This window comes from Lipotes vexillifer, unplaced genomic scaffold (genome assembly GCF_000442215.2).
Source record: "Lipotes vexillifer unplaced genomic scaffold, Lipotes_vexillifer_v1.1 scaffold395, whole genome shotgun sequence".
Classification (NCBI taxonomy): domain Eukaryota; kingdom Metazoa; phylum Chordata; class Mammalia; order Artiodactyla; family Lipotidae; genus Lipotes; species Lipotes vexillifer.
The window spans coordinates 2702714-2722248 of NW_006797390.1; the positions used below are offsets into that span (position 1 = coordinate 2702714).

The window sequence follows — 19535 nt, forward strand, 5'->3', positions numbered from 1 at the left end:
AATATACAAAAAGCCAATCACATTCTTATATACGAGGAATAAAAAAGTGGAATTTGAAATTTAAAAAGCAATACCATTTATATTAGCATCCACAAAAGTAAATAATTAGATAAAAATCTAACAAAATATGTACCAGACCTATATGAGGAAAACTACAAAACTCTGATGAATGAAATCATAGAACTAAATAAATGGAGAGGTAGTATATGTTCATGGATAGGAAGAATCAATATTACCAAGATATCTGTTCTTATCAACTTGATCTATAGATTCAGTGCAATCCCAATCAATATCCCAGCAAGTTAATTTTTGGATATTGAAAAAGTGATTCTAAAGTTTATATGGGGCTTCCCTGGTGGTGCAGTTGTTAAGAATCCGCCTGCCAAATGCACAGGCGACATGGGTTTGAGCCCTGGTCTGGGAAGATTCCACGTGCCATGGAGCAACTAAGCCCGTGCACCACAACTACTGAGCCTGCCCTCTAGAGCCAGCAAGCCACAACTACGGAGCCTGCATGCCACACTTACTGAAGCCTGCGCACCTAGAGCCCATGCTCCACAATGAGAGAAGCCACTGCAATGTGAAGCCCACACACTGCAGCAAAGAGTAGCCCCCACTCGCAACTAGAGAAAGCCTGTGTGCAGCAACGAAGACCCAATGCAGCCAAAAATAAATTAAAAGAAAAAAAAATCCTAAAGTTTATATGAAGAGGCAAAAGACCCAGAATAGACAACACAATACTGAAAATGAAGAAAAAATTTGGAGGACTGACACTACCTACCCAACTTCAAGACTTACTGTAAAGCTTCAATAATCAAGACATTGTGGTACTGGTGAAGGAGTAGACAAATAGATCAATGGAACAGAACAGAGAGCCCAGAAATAGAACCACATGAATATATATAGTCAAATGATTTTTGACAAAGAAACAAAGGCAACAAAATGGAGCAGAGACAGTCTCCTCAACAAATGGTGCTAGAACAGCAGGACATACACACACACACAAATTAATCTAGACACAGACCTTACACCTTTCACAAAAATTAACTCAAAATGGATCGTAGGTCTAAATATAAAACAGAAAACTATAAAACTCTTAGAAGATAACAGAGAAGAAAACCCAGATGACCTTGGATATAGAGATACCTTTTTAGGTACAGAACCAAAGGCACAATCCATGAAAGCAATAATTGATAAGTTGGGCTTTATTAAATTAAAATTTTCTGCTTTGCAAAAACACTGTCAAGGGAATGAGAAGATAAGCCACAGATTGAGAGAAAATATTTGCAAAAGACACATCTGGTAAAGGACCATTGTCCAAAATATACAAAGAACTCTTAAAACTCAACAAGAAAACACAACTAAATGTTCTTTAAACATAAAAAAACGTCAACAATAATAAAACAAACAACCAGATTAAAAAATAGGCCAGGGCTTCCCCGGTTGCACAGTGGTTAAGAATCCGCTTGCCAATGCAGGGGACACGGGTTTGAGCCCTGGTCCGGGAAGATCCCACATGCCGTGGAGCAACTAAGCCCATGCGCCACAACTACTAAGCCTGCGATCTAGAGACCGAGTGCCACAACTACTGAGTCCACGCACCAAAACTACTGAAGCCTGCGTGCCTAGAGCCCGTGCTGTGCAACAGGAGAAGCCACCACAATGAGAAGCCCGCACACCGCAACAAAGAGTAGCCCCGGCTCGCCGCAACTAGACAAAGCCCGCACACAGCAGCGAAGACCCAACGCAGCCAAAAATAAATAAATTAAATAAATTAATTAAAAAAAAATAGGCCAAAGATCTTAACAGACACCCCATCAAAGAAGATATGTTGATGGCAAATAAGCATTTGAAAAGATGCTCCACTCATATGTCATAAGGGAAATGCAAATTAAAACAATGATGAAATACCACTACACACCGATTAGAATGGTCATTGAAACACTGACAATACCAATTGCTGGCAAGGATGCGGTGCAATAGGAACTCTCATTCATTGCTGGTGGGAATGCAAAATGGTACAGCCACTTTGGAAGACAGTTTGGTAGTTTCTTACAAAACTAAACATACTCTTACCATATAATCTAGCAATCTCACTCCTTGGTATTTACCCAAAGAAGTTGAAACTTATGTCCACACAAAAACTTGCACACAGATGTTTATAGCAGCTTTACTCATAATTGCCAAAACTTGGAGGCAACCAAGGTATCCTCCAATAGGTGAATGTATAAACAAACTGTGGTACATCCAGACAATGGAATGTTATTCAGCACTATAAGGAAATGAGCTATCAAACCAGGAAAAGACATGAAGGATCTAAGGATCCTTCCCTAATGCATGTTAATAAAATAGAGATGCCAATCTGAAAAGGCTACATACTGTATAATTCCAACTCTATGACTTTCTGCAAAATGCAAAACCATGGAGACAGTAAAAAGATCACTGGTTGCCAGTGGTTGAGAGTGGGTGATGAGAGGAGGGATGAATAGTTGCAGCACAGAGGTTTTTTGACGATTTTTTTTTTTTTTTCCTCGTATGCGGGCCTCTCACCGCCGCGGCCTCTCCCGTAGCGGAGAACAGGCTCCGGACGTGCACGGCCAGCGGCCATGGCTCATGGGCCCAGCCGCTCCGCGGCATGTGGGATCTTCCCGGACCGGGGCACGAACCCGTGTCCCCTGCATCGGCAGGCGGACTCCCAACCACTGCGCCACCAGGGAAGCCCCAGCACAGAGGTTTTTAAGGGCAGTGGAAATGTTCTATATGATGCTGTAATGATGGATACATGTCATTATCCATTTGCCCAAATCCATAGAATGTATAAGACCAAGAATGAATCCTAATGTAAAGTCTGGATCTTGGGTGATCGTGATGTGGCAATGTACATTCATCAATTGTAACAAGTGTACCACTCTGGTGGGAGATGTTTATAATGGGGGAGGCTATGCATTTGTGGGGGAAGAGGGTGTATGGAAAAAAATCTCTGTACCTTCCTTTTAATTTTGTTTTAAACCTCAAACTGCTCTAAAAAAAAAAAATCTTAAAAAAAAATTACCAATTCCCTATACAAGCAATTTTCTCCAATCTTGAAAGCAGAAACTGTGCTCATTTCATTTCATATCTCTTCCTCCAACACCATTTCCATCACCCTCTCGATACTTGGCACAGTTCATTATTTAGAGTATTTTGGAGGAATTAAATAATTTCACTTTGGAGGCAGACAGTTCTGTACGGAAGAGAATGTACTGATTGGACATAAACTCTTAATTCTTATTGGCAAACCACAATGCCAACTAAAAGTTTATAATCTGTCTCTTGTCAATTTCACCAACACAACTCACCTTTTAAGCCCTACCTAATCAGTCAACTAGGCTTGTTCCTTGTCAATTTTTTAATGAAATTCAATTATTAATTTCTATTGAACAATTAATTCATAAGAACGTCTTATGAAAACAACAATGAACTTTGCTGTTTAATACCATACCCCAAACTTCTTTGAACATATGCCCTTATTTAGTACTGTCTCTTCAGAAACTTCATTTCATGCTTTTAAGTCTGTGGTCAATGCCAAGTAATTTTTTTTGGATCAAGTACTTTTTTTTTTTTTCTTTTGGCCACACCCCATGGCTTGCGGGATCCTAGTTTCCCGACCAGAGATTTAACCTGGGCCCACAGCAGTGAAAGCACGGAGTCCTAACCACTGAACCACCAGGAACCTCCTTGGATCAAGTTACCATACCATAGCATCATGTTTATTATACTTATTGCTAATAATCAATAATAAGTCAGAATATGCTCTAAACAATAGCTAGGAAGATAAATAGATCATTATAGTTGACAAAAGCAGAGCTGAAGAAAAAGGAAGAACCAGGTTACTAAGAGGGGGAAGTGAGTGTCTATGTCACAATTCAAACCAAGAAAAAAAAACAACAAAAAACCCACTACCTTATACAACAACTGCCCACAATTCAGCTCCAAACTCTCCCCAGTGCCAACAGACACCCCACCAAAGATATTAAATGGAAAGTTCCAGGAATAATTCATAAGTTTAAAACTGCATGCTGCTTTGAGTAGCATGATGAAATCTTGTGTCATCCCGCTCCGTCCCACCTGGAGAGTGACATGCTAGACTAATTCTGAAAGTAAGCAGCACAGAGAAAAACCTCTGGGTTTATATAGAGAGACCCTCTCCAGTGTTTTCATAACTGGGCTTCTTCCAGGATTAGAGCCAAAAGAGACTCTCTCTCCTTGCTGAGCATCTTAGTGCTCCCCTGAAATGATCACCCACCACTGAAGCAGAAGCTCCTCTCTGACACCTCCCCTTACTGTGCTGCCTTGGGCAGGAACACAAATATCCTCCTCACTCACTGTTTACCCTTTTTTGACACCCAGCAGAGACTTGGCACTATTAAGTTACCTATTTCCTCTTATTATCAACACTAGGACGAATAGGTAAGGTGAGAGAATAATTACAGTGTAGTGTAGTTGACTGGGCAGGGGATTAGAAGTCAAAAGAGTGAACTCTGAGTCCCACCTCTGGAACATGAAGAGTTTAGAGTTTAGACGTTTGAACTGGTCATTTAACTTCTCTATATCTCAATTTCAGTATTTAACTGGAGGTCATAATACCCAGCTCAAAGAATTTTTGGGGTAAAGAAATCAGATAATGCAAGTGCAAAGAAACCCGATAAACTCTAAAGCCCTAGCAAACAGTCATTTAGTCAGTCATTTATGCATTTTTCATCAACTGTTTATTGAACACCTACTGCATGCTAGCTACAGTTCTAGGCACAAGCTATATGAACGTTGCTAAGACAATGTCCCTCTCCTCATAGGGCTTAAAATTTAATGTAGAAGGCCTCTGAAAGGTTAATTTTATGAGCCAGCCTGGCTGGGCCACCATACCTAGATATTTGGTCAAGCATTACTCTGGATGTTTCTGTGAGGGTGTTTTGTTGTTGTTGTTTTGTTTTGTTTTTCCCCCGGCTGACAGCTTTACTGCAGTGGGGAAGGGGACAGATTGCTCAGGAGCTCTTGGTGGGATGGGTCCGCTTCCTCGGCACCATCACAGGCTTCTGGCTGCGCAGGACGTTGCCGGCTCTGCAGAGGGCGGCCATGCGCAAATCCGGGCGCTACTTGTTGTTTCGGATTATGTGCCAGATGCTGGTGAGGGTGGCCCGGGCGTTCTTGTTGATGCTGGTCCGCACGTAGGAGGTGGCCAGCTTTCGCGGGCTGGATCTCTGCTTCGTGACCGCCACTACCCCTTTGCCGGCCGCCGCCGGCTCCACGCCCACAGTCTTGCGGTGAATGAGCTCATTGTAGCGGAAGGAGTTGCGGGCCTTCAGGTTATTGGGCTCGGTGCCGTACATCTGCCTCTTCCTCTTGATCAAGAAGCTGGAGCAGTTCTGCCCGACCATCCATTGCAGATGCGCGGACATTGGTGGCACCTCCTCTCGTTGCGGCGGCTGGAGATGGAAAGTGGGGGGTGTTTGGGGGTGAGATTTACATTTAAGTGATGGATTTCGAGTACAGCTGGTTGTCTTCCATAATGTGGGTAGGCCTTGTCTAATCAGTTGAAGACCTAAAAAGAACAAAGAAGGGACACCTTCCTCCCCACCCCAACCCGGTCCCCCGCAAGAAGAATTCTACCAGCAGACTGTTTCGAACTTCAGCTGCAACGCCAGCTTTCCTGAGGCTCTAGCTTGATGGCCTTTGTACTTGAACTGCAGCAATGGCTCTTCCTCGGTCTCCAGCCTGCCAGCCCACCCTGCAGATTTTGGACTTGCCGACTTCTGTAATCACATGAATAAATCCCTCAAAAAAAATCTTTTTCTACATACAAGTAGCCCCTGCTTTTCGAAAGTATGCTTTATGCCACTTCACTTTCATGAAAGATATACAAACATTAGTACCTGTTTTCACTAACCAAAATAAATCGGAAGACGATTTGCACTTTCAGGGAAAAAGGTGAAAAGTGAAAACAGCATTAAGTAAGCATTTGTTTTGCAAGAGCCGTTATGGAGACAGCAGCCAGCCCCAGCTTTGAGAGTGGCACTGCAAGTTCCTTCCCCAGGATCTACACTCAGCATTTCAGCGTCAAGCTGCCATAGCTTTGAACTACGATTCTGAGCATCTCTGCTTTACCTTGATTTATTGTGTGCACCCGTTAGCAAGATGTGTCCTAAGGTAATTGCCTCTTTGTTTTATGCCATTTCAGCTTAAGAAAGGTTTCATACGAAGGCTGTACTTCCGGATAACTGGGAAAACCTGTATTTACACATACTATTGGTTCTGTTTCTTTGCAGAACCCAGACTAATACAGACTTTGGTGCCAAGAAGTGGGGTGCTGCTATAACAAATACCTAAAAATGTGCGAAGAGGCTGGAGGAGTTTTGAGACACACGGTAGAAGAAGTCTAGATCACCTGGAAGAAATTGTTGGTAGGAATAGGAATGATAAAGGCGATTCTGGTGAAGTCTCAGGAGGAAATGAGGAACATGTTATTGAAAGTTTGGGGAAAGTTGATCCTTGTTATCAAGTACCAAAGAACTTGGTGGAATTGTGTTTCAGTGTTTTGTGGAAAGTAAACTTTGTGATAAAATAGGATATCTAGCTGAGGAGATTTCTAAGCAAACTGTTAAAGGTATGATTTCCCCTTGCTGCTTATAGTAATGTGAGAGGAGAGAAATAAATTGAAGGAGGAATTGTTAAGCAAAAAGGAACCAGAAATTGAGGATTTGGAAAATTCTCAGCCTATCCATATGGCAAAAAACAAGAAAGCTTGCTCTGGAGAGGACACCGTGGGTATAGCTGGAAAATCATTTGATAAAGGGATTAGGAGTGAAATTCCTGGGTTTAGTCAGCCATCTCAGAGGAATCTAGCAATAGAGTTGGTGTTACACCAGCAGAAACACTGCCAGACTAGACTAAAAGGTGAAGAGATAAGACAAATTGAAGGAAGGCTATCAGACTTCTGAGATTCTACAGGATAGGGCAATAGATCTATCAACATGTGTTATCCTTTAAGGGAAGAATGACCCTGATTCATGATGGTATCATGCGAATGATATCAGAGAGCTGCCACTCCCACCACAGACCCAGAGCACACAGGCCATTAGGGCAAGGCTCTCTCCTCCTCAGTTTCAGTGGGTCAGGCCAGTGGCCAGGGCTGAGGGAGCAACAGGGCCACCTCAGTGGGCGTGGAGGTCAGAGCACTGAGCCAATAAGAATTATTTTTGAGACTTAAAATTTAATGGAATATTGATTTCATGGATATGACAACAAAAGCACAGGCAACAAAACCAAAAATAAACAAATGGGACTACATCAAACTTAAAACTTTTGCTCATCAAAGGACACAATAACAGAGTGAAAAGGCAACATATGGAACGGGAGACAATATTTGCAAATCATATATCTGATAAGGGGTTAATATCCAGGTTATATAAAGAACTCATCAACAAAATAATCAAATAAACTGATTAGAAAATGGGCCAAGGACATGAACAGACATTTCTTCAAAGATGATATAAAAATGGCCAACAAGCATATGAAAAGATGCTAAACATCATTAATCACCAGAGGAATGCAAATTAAAACCACAATGAGATATCTCTCTTCACATGCATTAAGATGAAAAAAAAAAAAAGAAAAGGAAAGCTACCATCAAGAAAAAGAAAGAAGGGGCTTCCCTGGTGGCGCAGTGGTTGAGAGTCCGCCTGCCGTTGCAGGGGACACGGGTTCGTGCCCTGGTCCGGGAGGATCCCACATGCCACAGAGCGGCTGGGCCCGTGAGCCATGGCCGCTGGGCCTGCACGTCCAGAGCCTGTACTCCGCAACGGAAGAGGCCACAACAGTGAGAGGCTCGCGGACCACAAAAAAAAAAAAAAGAAAACCAGAAAATAACAACAAGTGTTGGTGAGGATATGGAGAAATTGGAACTATTGTGCACCATTGGTGGAATTATAGAATAGTGCAACTGCTATGGAAAACAGTATGTCGGTTCCTCAAAAAATTAAAAACTTCTAGGTACTGAAAGTATTGAAAGCAAGGGCTCAAAGAGGTATCTGCACACCCATGTTCACAGCAGCACTATTCACAATAGCCAAAGGTGAAGCAACCCAAGTGTCCATCAGTGGATGCATGGATAAATGAACTGTGGTGTATACACACAATGGAATAGTATTCAGTCTTAAAAAAAGAAGGAAATCTTGTCACATCCTACAACAGGATGAACCTTGAGGGTATTATGCTAACTGAACTAAATTAGTCAAAAAACACACTGTATGATTCCACTTAAATGAGGTGTCTAAAGTCGTCAAACTCATAGAAACAGAAAGTTGCATGGTGGTTGCCTCTAGCTGGTGACAGGAAGAAAAGGGGTTTAATGGGTACAGAGTTTCAGGTTTTTGTTTTTGTTTTTATTTAATTTTGTTGAAGTATAGTTGACTAACAACAGTGTGTTAGTTTCAGGTGCAGAGTTTCAGTTTTGCAAGATGAAAAAGTTCTGGAGATCTGTTTCACAACAATATGAATATACTTAACATTACTGAACTGTACAATTAAAAGTGGTTAGGATGGTGAATTTTATGTTATGTGTTTGTTACCACAATAAGAAACAAAAGGGAAAAACATCTAATGGAATTTACCTTGCCAAGTTTTGGACTTGTTTGGGACTCTTCACCCCTTCCTTCTTTCCGATTTCTCCCATTTTGGAAAGGGACCGTCTACCCTATGTCTGTCCTACCACCGCATTTTGGAAGCACATCACGTGTCTGCTTTCAGAGGTTCACAGCTGGAGACGAATTTTGCCTCAGGTTGAATCATACCTCAAGTCTCACTCACACCTGATTTGGATGACATTCAGGTGAGACTTTGTAGTTGGAATGGATACTGGAATGGGTTAAGCCTTTGGGGGCTGTTAGGGTGGAGGTAATTGTACTTTACATGTGAGAAGGACATGAATTTGGGGGGGCCAGAGGGTGGGGTGTTACAGACTGAACTGTGTCCTCCTAAAATTCACATGTTGAGCCCCTAACCTTCAGTACCTTAGAATGTGACTGTCTTTGGAGACAGGGCCTTTGAGGAAGTGATTAAGTTTAAGCAAAGTCATAAGAATGTGACATAATCCAATGTGACTAATGTTCTTATAAGAAGAGAAAGAGACACCAGGGGTGTGCACACAGAGGACAGGCCTTTTAAGGACACAGCAAGGAGGCAGCCACCTGCACGGAGACAGGTCTCAGGAGAAACCAGCCCTGATCTTGGTCTTCCAGCCTCCAGACCTATGAGAACATAAATTTCTGCTATTTAAGCCACCCAGGGACTTCCTGGAGGTCAAGTGGTTAAGACTCCACACTCCCAAAGCAGGGGGCACAGGTTCGATCCCTGGTCGGGGAACCAAGATTCCCGCATGCTGCTGTGCGGAGTGGCCAAAAAAAAAAAAAAAAAGCCATCCAGTCTGTGGTATTTTGTTATGGTAGCCCTAGCAGACTACTACAACAGACAACAAACAAATACATAATGTCAAGTAATGATAAGGGAGCACTTGAAGAATATATGAGCAGGGTACGGTAATAAAGAGCTGGGGAGGAGGGTTATTTAAGGCAGGGTGCTGAGGGTAGATCTCAGTAGAGATGACGTTTGAACAGAAACCTGAATGACGTGAGGGAGCAATTCTTGGGAGCGTTTGTGAGAAGACTGTTCCAAACGGAAGGCATCCCAAACACAAAGGCGCCAAGCGAAGGATGTGCTCTTGGCCTGGTGCCAAAAGACTGAGGTGCAGGAGTGCAGTGAACCAGGGGCAGAGAGGATGGAAAAACTGTTGGAGAGAGAAGTAGGAGTCTGATCACGCAGGGACATGGTAAGTGATGGCTTGGATCCTGGATTGTACTTTAAATGCGACAGGAAGCCAGGAAGCTACAAAGCCATTTTAGGTTTTGGGGTGAAGGAATAACCTTAGTCGATTTATGTTTTTAAAAAGGTATTTGCCGTTGAATGGAGAAGATGAGACAGGAGAGCAAGAGTGGAAACAGACCAACTAGGAGGCCACTAGTCCAGCTGAGAAATGATGAGGGCTTGGACGACGGTGGTAGTAGTGGCAGTAGTGAGTCATTGTATTTGAAATATATTTTCGAGATACAACCAACAGGAGTAACTAACTGGATGTTGGGCGTGAGGAAAAAAAAAAGGAGTCAAGAATGATCCTAAGGGTTTTGGCCTGGGTAACTGGAGTTGCCATTTACTTCAGTCAGGAAAACAGAGAGAGGAGGGGTCAAATCAAGAGTTTTCTTTTAGTCATGTGAAGTCTGAGATATTGTTACTAATAATAGTGCACTAATAATAGGACAGTCTCCTTGTTTTCGCCGGATTCTGGCAATATACAGGTACAAAAGATATGGTTCCTGCCTTTACGGTCTCATGGGAGGGGGTGGAGAGTGACACATAAACCAATTTCTTTAAATTAATAGGTTTTATTTGGGAGGAGCAGTTTCATGTTTACAGAAAAATTGCTTAGAAAGTACCCATATACTTCCTCACCTTCCGTATTATTAACATCTTGCATTAGTATGTACATTTGTTACAACTGATGAACATTCATTGACATAGCTTAGTCACCCGAAGTCCATAGTTTCCATTAGGGTTCACTCTTGGTCTTGAACATTTTACAAATTTGGACCAGTCACCCATCATTACAGTATCATATGGAAAAGTTCCACTGCCCTAAAAAACCTCCAGCTGTTCATCCCTCACCCCCACCCATCCCCCACCCCCAATCCCCGGCAACTAGCGATCATTTTACTCTCTACACAGTTTCGCCTTTTGCAGAACGTCATATAGTTGGAATCATACAGTATGTCGCCTTTGCAGACTGGCTACTTTCACTTACTAATGTGCATTTTAGGGTCCTCTATGCCTTTTCATGGCTTGATAGCTCATTTCTTTTTAGTGCTGAATAATATTCCATTGTCCAGGTATACCATATTTTATCTCTTCACCCACTGAAGGACATCTCGGTTGCTTCCAAGTTTTGGCAGCTATGAATAAAGCTGTTACAAATACTCATGTGCAGGTTTTTGTGTAGACGCAGCTTTTCAACTCATTTGGATAAATACCAAGGAATGTGACTGCTGGATTGTAAGCAAGTATTTTAAATGTCAATTTCTACACAAGGGCCAACAGGGAACACAGACTACTGCTTGCAGGAAGCAAAGAGCTTTCTTTGAGGTCCTTAAGTTTACTCTAGCAATGCTCTAAAACTATAAATGTCCTTTCTTCTCTGTATTACTATTAGTCTGACACTATCACCAGGATACCCCTGCCTGGCTCATTTACAGGAAGGCAGCCACTGAATAGCGATAACTGAAGTGCTCATGCTGACTCACATCCACCTTTTCAAAAAACCATAAGCAAGTGCCAATCTATTGATGACGGAGGAAGCAAAGCCACTTTTCAGTACGTTTCATAATTAAATGTCTATGTTCTTTAAGCAGTGGTCTTCCCTAACTTTGGTGAGCCCAACTCCGCCGAAAAAAATCCATCAAGTTCTGTACGAAGAAAAAAGCTACTGAAGCTCTAGGGTGGTGTTTATTCATATGGGGTCTAAGATGGACCAGGCAGGTATACAAACCCCCTAAAAGTGAATGCAAATATTATATTTCAGTATACTTTTCTGAGGGGTAGGGGGACCATAATAAGCTCTTATCACAGTCCCCAAAAAAGTGCAAGATCAGAAAACAGCCAAAGGAGCTGCCAAACCTTGGGTGTGTACGAAGCGGGAGGAGAAGGGTCTGACCTCCTCTGGGTCATCAGATGAACAATAGTGTGGAGACCTCCGGCCTTGTCTGCTTTCTCAGTGGTTCACCGCCCACTCTTAGAGAAGCTCTGGGCTCTAATTCCCTCCTAGCAGGGGGGAAGGCAAGAGTCCAAAGTCCTCCTGGAGTGCAGGAATAGTGCTCCCTATTACTAAGGTACTTCAGCAAGAAGTAAAACCAATCCTCAGAACAGGGCGTAGTCTGAACAGGCTAAAAACCTTCACCTTTACGCATACACTTGGTCATGGTAATATTTTAGCATTGCCTTTACCAACTCAAAGAAGAAGAGCTGTGAAACAGTGAAGGCAAAGGTCTCTCGAGCTAAACTTTGAATCGTGAGATCTCCTCATTAAAACTGTCCATACTATATGCAGATGATGGGTTTTGTCCAGTGCCAAGCAGGTGCCACACAGGGCTCTGGCCACTGTACTTGTAATCATTCTATGTCTCCCACATATGCTTCCTTTACAAGTGCCGTGTGGTCTTTCTGTGTAGTGAAAAATTGGCTTCCCTAATTTACACAGCTTTCTTACCAATAATTGAGGCCATTCGGACTTCTTGTTTTCAGCCTCAAACTGAATCAGGCAGTCACAGAAATATTTGGATGAGGCGGGCCCAGAAACCCAAGAATCTCTTCTGGTCTGTGTCTACCCAGTAGCTTAGCCCTGCCTGCCCACGTTTTTTTAGGAGGCTGCTACGTAAGAGAGTGCAGACGTGCTTCATAGACCGTGGACCGTCAGGCAAATCTCCGTGGCGACCAGTTCCATCACTCAAAGCTGACCAAAGTCTCCCCACCCTTTATACTTCTGCTTCTCCCCTCCTCCAACGGAATTTATTTCATGCTAATGCTACCCAGGGATGCAGGCAGTATCTTTATCTCCCCTGTTGTCCTGTTTTTCCTCATCCTCTTTGCCTCTCCTTCTCCATTAGACATGAATCTGCACAATCCCATGGTGTAAAGCCCTGAGTGCTTCCTCCATGGTGGGATGCAGATTTATTGAATGAATGTGTACTTATTTCAAAAATGTGTGCAACGAGTGTTTACTTTGATGGCGTGACCCTATAATCCTATAACTGTTTTAAGTGTTCAGATCGGGGGGAAGTTACTTTGATTACAATCACAGTCTAAATTCTTTAAATATTAAGGTCCAGGTGGACTTTTTAATCCAACTTAATTCCAATTACACGTAAATGGCTGTTTTAAGCTACTTGTAAATAAACAAGTTTATACATGTTTTTACAAAATTAAGAGGAGCAAGATAATCCATTAAATTTCATACTCTTGACAAGTGACCCTTTAAGAGCTTTGAGTCTTAGCTTGATATTCTCAGGCCAGCTCCCTCTCGATACTGAGGAAGAAAGACAAATGACCTGAAAGGCCCACAATGGGATATAGATCTGGGTTAATTCATTTATGCATTTGTTTACCTCTGCTATGTTGCCAGGCCCAGTTTTAGATACTGGGGATATTGTGGTGGTAAGAGAATGCCAGTCCCTGCTCTCATGGAGCTTAAATTCAAGTGGATTGGGGTTATGTGCACGTTTTTACTTTCTTTAAAAAAATTTTATTTATTTTTGACTGCGTTGGGTCTTCGTTGCTGCATGTGAGCTTTCTCTAGTTGTGACGAGTGGGGGCTACTCTTCGTTGCGGTGCGCGGGCTTCTCATTGCAGTGGCTTCTCTTGTTGTGGTACACGGGCTCTAGGTGCGCGGGCTTCAGTAGTTGTGGCGCGCAGGCTCAGTTGCTCTGCGGCACGTGGGATCTTCCCGGACCAGGGCTCCAACCTGTGTCCCCTGCATTGGCAGGTGGATTCTTAACCACAGAGCCACCAGGGAAGCCCCGTTTTTACTTTTTATTTCTATTAAAAAAATTTGGGAGGGGGGTGGGTTCCCTGGCTGTCTAGTGGTTAGGATTCAGTGCTTTCACTGCTGTGACCCGGGTTCAATCCCTGTTCGGAAAACTGAAATCTCACAAGCTGCGCAGTGCAGCCAAAACAAAACCACAAAAACCAAAAAAAACAAAATTCCTTTAAAGCAAGTGTAGCTAAGAGCATGGATTCTGGAGCCAGGCATCCTGGGTTTCAATCCTAGCTCTGACACTTGCATTGTGTGATTTGGGGAAAAGGTCATTTAGCCTCACTGTGCTTCTATTTCCTCACCTGTAGAATGAAGGTAATAATAGAGTCTCTACTTCATAAGATTCATTATGAGAATGAAATCGTTTAATATGAGTAAAGTACTTAGAATAGTGCCAGTATACATTAAGTGTCGCATAAGTGTTTGTCAAATTAAAAAAAAAAGAAAAAGAAACAAATGTATCTGTTTAATTTCATAGCAGAATACATAGCTCAGAGCTACAGAAGCTACTGCAGGTCATGAATTAAAGCCTAGACCCCCATTTTCTCAAAGACCCTAAAGACTTCCCAAAGATTCTCCAATTACATGGGACAGGTTCAAACAGATCATCACAGAACTATTCTCCTCTGTAGTAGTAGTAAGAGGTTCTTGATAAACTGAAGGTGTTTTTATTACATGCCTGGTCTTGTCAGGTTACGTCATTTACAATTCACAACAATAGTTTAAATTTACTATTATCCTCTTTTGCCATGAGAAATCTATAAGTAATTTGCTCAAGGACCCACGATTTGGGGCAGAACTAGCTGTCTGTCTGTACTATAGTATATTCCTGTAGATTAAGAGACAGATACAGCCAACGTAGGTTCAGAAAAAACTATCTAGGATAGCCAGTGTTTTCCTGTTCTCACCCCCTACTCTTTTCCTCCTAGAAATGGGGCCTATTCTTCCTCCCTTCTTAAGCAGCTGATCATAAACAGGAAGCATAGCTGGGTGCAGTAAGTCTGTGGCTGAGGATAAGTGGCCGTAGACAGACATCCTCCTAGGTGGAGCCTACCTGAGGGAAGAAACACTCCTGCTACTTATCAGGGTTGTCTTTGTCAACAGGCAACACCAAAGGGAAAAAAAAAAAAGAGGGGTATCCTTCAGGAATAATGGATTTGGGGAGCCCAGTGCCTGCTTTTGTACCACCCATAAACTAAGAACATTTTTACATTTTTGGAAAAAAATAAAAATAAGAACTATATTTCATTGACTTGTAAAAACTATATAAAATTCAAATTTCAGTGTCCATAGGTAAAGTTTTACTGTATACAGCCATGCTCATTCATTTATACAAGGGTAGAGCTGAGTAGTTAGGACAGAGACTCTATGGCCTGCAAAGCCTAAGGTATTTAGTATCCGATGCTTTACAGTGAAGTTTGTCAACTTCCGAGTTAGGCAGTTGATGAATCAAGTGGAATAGGGCCATAAAGTTCTAAAAACCCATAGTATAGGGTTATACTAGGCCCAAGTCAGGGGAAAGAATGGGATAGGGCAGTGCAGCATGAGGAGAGGGTGAAGAGAGAGAGAATGGAATACATCTGGGTGGGATGCAGACATCCCGAGAAGTAAAAAACCTCTGAGGACTTCCTGTTAGAGAATGCAACAAAGTGGGCCCACCAAGATGGAGATGCAAAAGGCCGGAGACTAAGCAATAGGAAATTCTCCAAATTTCTCACACCACCTAATAGGGACTGGGAAAAATACTTACCAAGGTTGAGTGTGACCTCCCAAACTGGTTCTCTAGGTTCACCCAGGGCTGATAGGTTCACCTGTTCTTTTTACTTATCTATATAGAAACACAGTATAGATATTATTGGGCTGGCAAAAAACTTTGTTCGGGGTTTTTCATAAGAGCTTATGGAAAAACCGGAACAAACTTTTTGGCCAACGCAGTATCACACCCAAATCCCTAAGCAGCTACTTTGAACATAGCACTGCCCTCCAAATATTTTTTCCATTTTATTGAGATATAAGTGACATACTGCCCTGTATAAGTTTAAGGTGTACGGCATAATGATTTGACTTGTGTACATCATGAAATGATTATCACAGTAAGTTTTGTGAACATCGATCATCTCAAATAGACAAAAAAATTTTTAAATAGAAAAAAAATTTTTTTGTGATGAGAATGCTTAGGATTTCGTGTTGTACCAACTTTCATATATAACATACAGTAGTGTTAATTATATTTATCATGTTGTACATTATGTCCTGGTGCTTATTTATCTTATAACTGGGAGTTTGTACCTTTTGACCACCTTCATCCAGGTCCTCCTCCCTTCACTCCCCGCCTCTGGTAACCACAAATCTCTTTTTCCATAATTTGTTTGTTTTTGAAATATAATTGACCTAGACTGCCTTCTTTTAAGGAGGGGAAAACTCAGGACTGGATTAAAGAAGTGGCTAATCGAGTGGCTAATTTAGTGGACTGATGGATGATCTCCAAATGCAGTCTTCCTATCTTCCTTAGCTACATGTCATTTTCTGTGACCCCCAAAAAGGTGGCAGTCACACTGCATTTTATATCAGTGCTGAAGATGGTATAGGGAAGAGGGCTGTAAGGACGGCTGAAGTGTACAGTGATGCACTGTGAGACTGTTGCCAGGGATTTCTGTGTCTTCTAATATTCCTTTCTACAGCTGGTAAGTGGAAGTCACAAAAGTTGGAAACTGGAGCCAAAATGTTACCACCTCCATCACCCATTTACCTAATGAAATCATGTGTGAAGAAATGGGATGCGGAGACTAGTAGAGAACATGGACCTTAGCGGAATCAGGTCCCTCGATAGATCATTATAAATAGAACACATTATTAAACCTAGATCATTAATTTGCTTTATTCTACACTTACTGATTTCTATCACTGCTTGCTGCTGAGTCGTATTTTAAAACACACTATGGGAGCCTGTTTTAAAAAATAAAGTCAGTCTCTACATAATTTTTAAAAATCCTGCATAATTCTATAATATCAATATAAATGATTGTTCTAATTAATTTCTTCGCAAATTCAAGATTTTAATGTGGCACAATAGGTGTGTTTAAAGTAGAACACGTTGAATTTTCTAATGATTAACTTTCTACAATATGTCTGCTGTTGTTTTGAAGACACGTATATTATTTGCTGATTATGTTTACCCAAAGTCCTAAAAAGTTTACATGAAGGGGCACTACCAAGTTCATAACTAAAATATAATGCACAAACAGAATGTCATGATGCACAAATCGCCTCGTTTTTTAAAACGGGGCGCTGGCTTATTTTTCTCCACGGTACGAAAAGAGAAAGATAAACACCAATAGAGGAATGTATTTACATCTCAACTGAAGGGAAAATGAATGAGGCAGGAAAAGAAGAGTCCCAGAATTAGAGTTTTTTCCACTTTCCTGGTTTCTCCTCTCAAGCACTTCTTCAGCCATGGTAGCGCGCCAAACAACTCCCCATTTTCCTGCAACCTGCTTTTTTTTTTGCGGTACGCGGGCCTCTCACTGCCGTGGCCTCTCCCGTGGCTCCGGACGCGCAGGCTCAGCGGCCATGGCTCATGGGCCTAGCCGCTCCGCGGCATGTGGGATCTTCCCGGACCGGGGCACGAACCCGTGTTCCCTGCATCGGCAGGCGGACTCTCAACCACTGCGCCACCAGGGAAGCCCCCTCCGTTAATTCTTAACTGCTCTTCCCCTCCCAATCTTGAAGCGTCTTTCTCAGCGACTTATTCGTTCTAAATCACCTCTTCTCTCGGTACCAGCTCTCTCCCTCTCCTGCACTCACATCCCCCCATCCAGTTTCCAAGCCCCCTTTCCCCTCCCTTGCTTTCTACTCCCCTTCTTCTAAGCCCACCACTCCGCCCCCGCCGGCCACGCCCCTGCCAACCGGTATCTCTCCCTCCTTGGCCAAAATTGGCCCGACGAAGAGATCAAGAGCTGACACACACGGAAAACACACGTGCGTGCAGTGACCTTCTGGGGCGCGGACGCACGGCCGGGGGCTGGGCAGGATGCTGCGCCGGGGGCGCTGTGCCTTCCCGCACGTCCGCGCCTGCGCCCCGCCCCCTGCCAGATGCTGAGGGGGCCCGGCAGGCGCGCCCGCCCCAGTCCTCGGAGAGAGCTGTAATTTCCTGAATCTGAAGCATCTCTAGGGAGATGCAAAATGTTCCACAAGGCTTCTGCCTCTAGGGCGGGTTTTTGTTCTAGGCAACTAATCCCAAACCGCCCTTTCAGCGCCACTCGGCAGTGTCCGTCTGCATCCCCCCTGCTCCTCGACCTTATCCCGACTGTTTAGCCTCGGGTCTGGTCTGGTCTTGTTTTCTGTTCTTTTCTCTCCCCTTCTGCCTCCCTTCTCCCCTCTTCTCTTTTCCGTGTATATTGCACATTTCACATTACCACACGGCCTCGGATCTTTACAAAAGATGTCCCGTTCTTCACGTGCCTGCGGCGCCCTGATTCTTTTCTTTTTTTTTTCTTTTTTTCTTTTTTTGCGGCACGCAGGTCTCTCACTGTTCTGGCCTCTCCCGTTGCGGAGCACAGGCTCCGGACGCGCAGGCTGAGCGGCCATGGCTCACGGGCCCAGCCGCTCCGCGGCATGTGGGATCTTCCCGGTCCGGGGCACGAACCCGTGTCTCCTGCATCGGCAGGCAGACTCCCAACCCCTGCTCCACCAGGGAAGCCCCTGATTCTTTTTTTGAAGTCAGTTTCATTCACATGCTGGGTGTCCAGGGCGACGACTTTTGACAGATATACGCACCCATGCACCCACCGCCCGACAGATTTGCATCTTACAAAGTGTCCTCAGCACCCTGATTCCTGCTGCAGTTCCTGTCCATTTTTTAAATACTGTATAGTTTTAGTCTCATGCATTCACCTTTTTCATATATTGGCAAATATTTATTAAGTACCTTCTATGAAGCAAACACCGATGTTACAGAGATTAAAAACGACAACTACTCAATTTAAAAGGGAAGAGGCAATATAATGCGACTCATGCTTTCTGCTCTACTTGCACTTATGCATTTCTGATCATCCCTCCACCCCCTTTTTAGACCCTCAGACAACTTGGTCAGCTGACTAATCCTTCCTGAGAAATAAATGACTTCTTTCTTCCTAAGTTTTCTTTTTTCCTGAGGAAGGCTGAAGGTGAAGGAAGCACACTAGACCCAGAACAGCTGCTGAGGAGAAAGCAGGGTGGGAAAGCACTAAAATGGGGAGAATGCCCTGGAGGTGTGGATGGGGGGCTTAATTAGAGTGGGAATTGTCACAGGAACTGTTCCCAAACAAATAAAGTCTGAGAATGCAGCTGTAAAGGCTACTGGAAGGCTCTTTGGGCAGGGGGACAGGATGTAAGTCCCTGGGATAGACTCATAAAAGAAAATGTCAGCATATACCATTGAGTTTAATCAGACACATTTAGAAAAGATGGGAAAGTAGGCTACTGACCAGAGATGAAGAAAATTTGAAGACCGCCCCCGTTCCTAAAGGGTATGCTATTTGGCAGGGAGGGTGAAAAATCAATCTAAGAAAAGTAGGCATGGGAATTCCTTGGTGGTCCAGTGGTTAGGACTCCATGCTCCCACTGCGGAGGGCCCAGGTTCAATCCCTGGTCGGGGAACTAAGATCCCATAAGATGCGCAGCCACAGAAAGAAAGAGAAAGAAAAGAAAGAAAGAAAGAAAGAAGGAAAGAAGGAAAGAAGGAAAGAAAGAAAGAAAGAAAAAATACAGAAAGAAAGAAAAGCAGCCATAAGGACACAAAGGTGAAAACTAAGAAGAAAAGGAAGGGAAAACAACAACAAAAAGATTGGTTGCAATGTTGATGTAAGCATAGCCCTCTTCCTGAACCAGT

General features: G+C 43.1%; 1 non-coding gene and 1 pseudogene across 1 annotated transcript; one reads left to right on the forward strand and one right to left on the reverse strand.

Annotated features, from left to right (window-relative positions):
• Window positions 1-5021: 5021 nt before the first annotated feature.
• On the reverse strand, window positions 5022-5435 carry LOC103082280 (60S ribosomal protein L28 pseudogene; annotated as a pseudogene).
• Window positions 5436-19230: 13795 nt separating this feature from the next.
• TRNAG-CCC (transfer RNA glycine (anticodon CCC)) lies at window positions 19231-19303 on the forward strand. Its single transcript has one exon. It is a non-coding gene; the product is annotated as a tRNA-Gly (tRNA).
• Window positions 19304-19535: the final 232 nt, after the last annotated feature.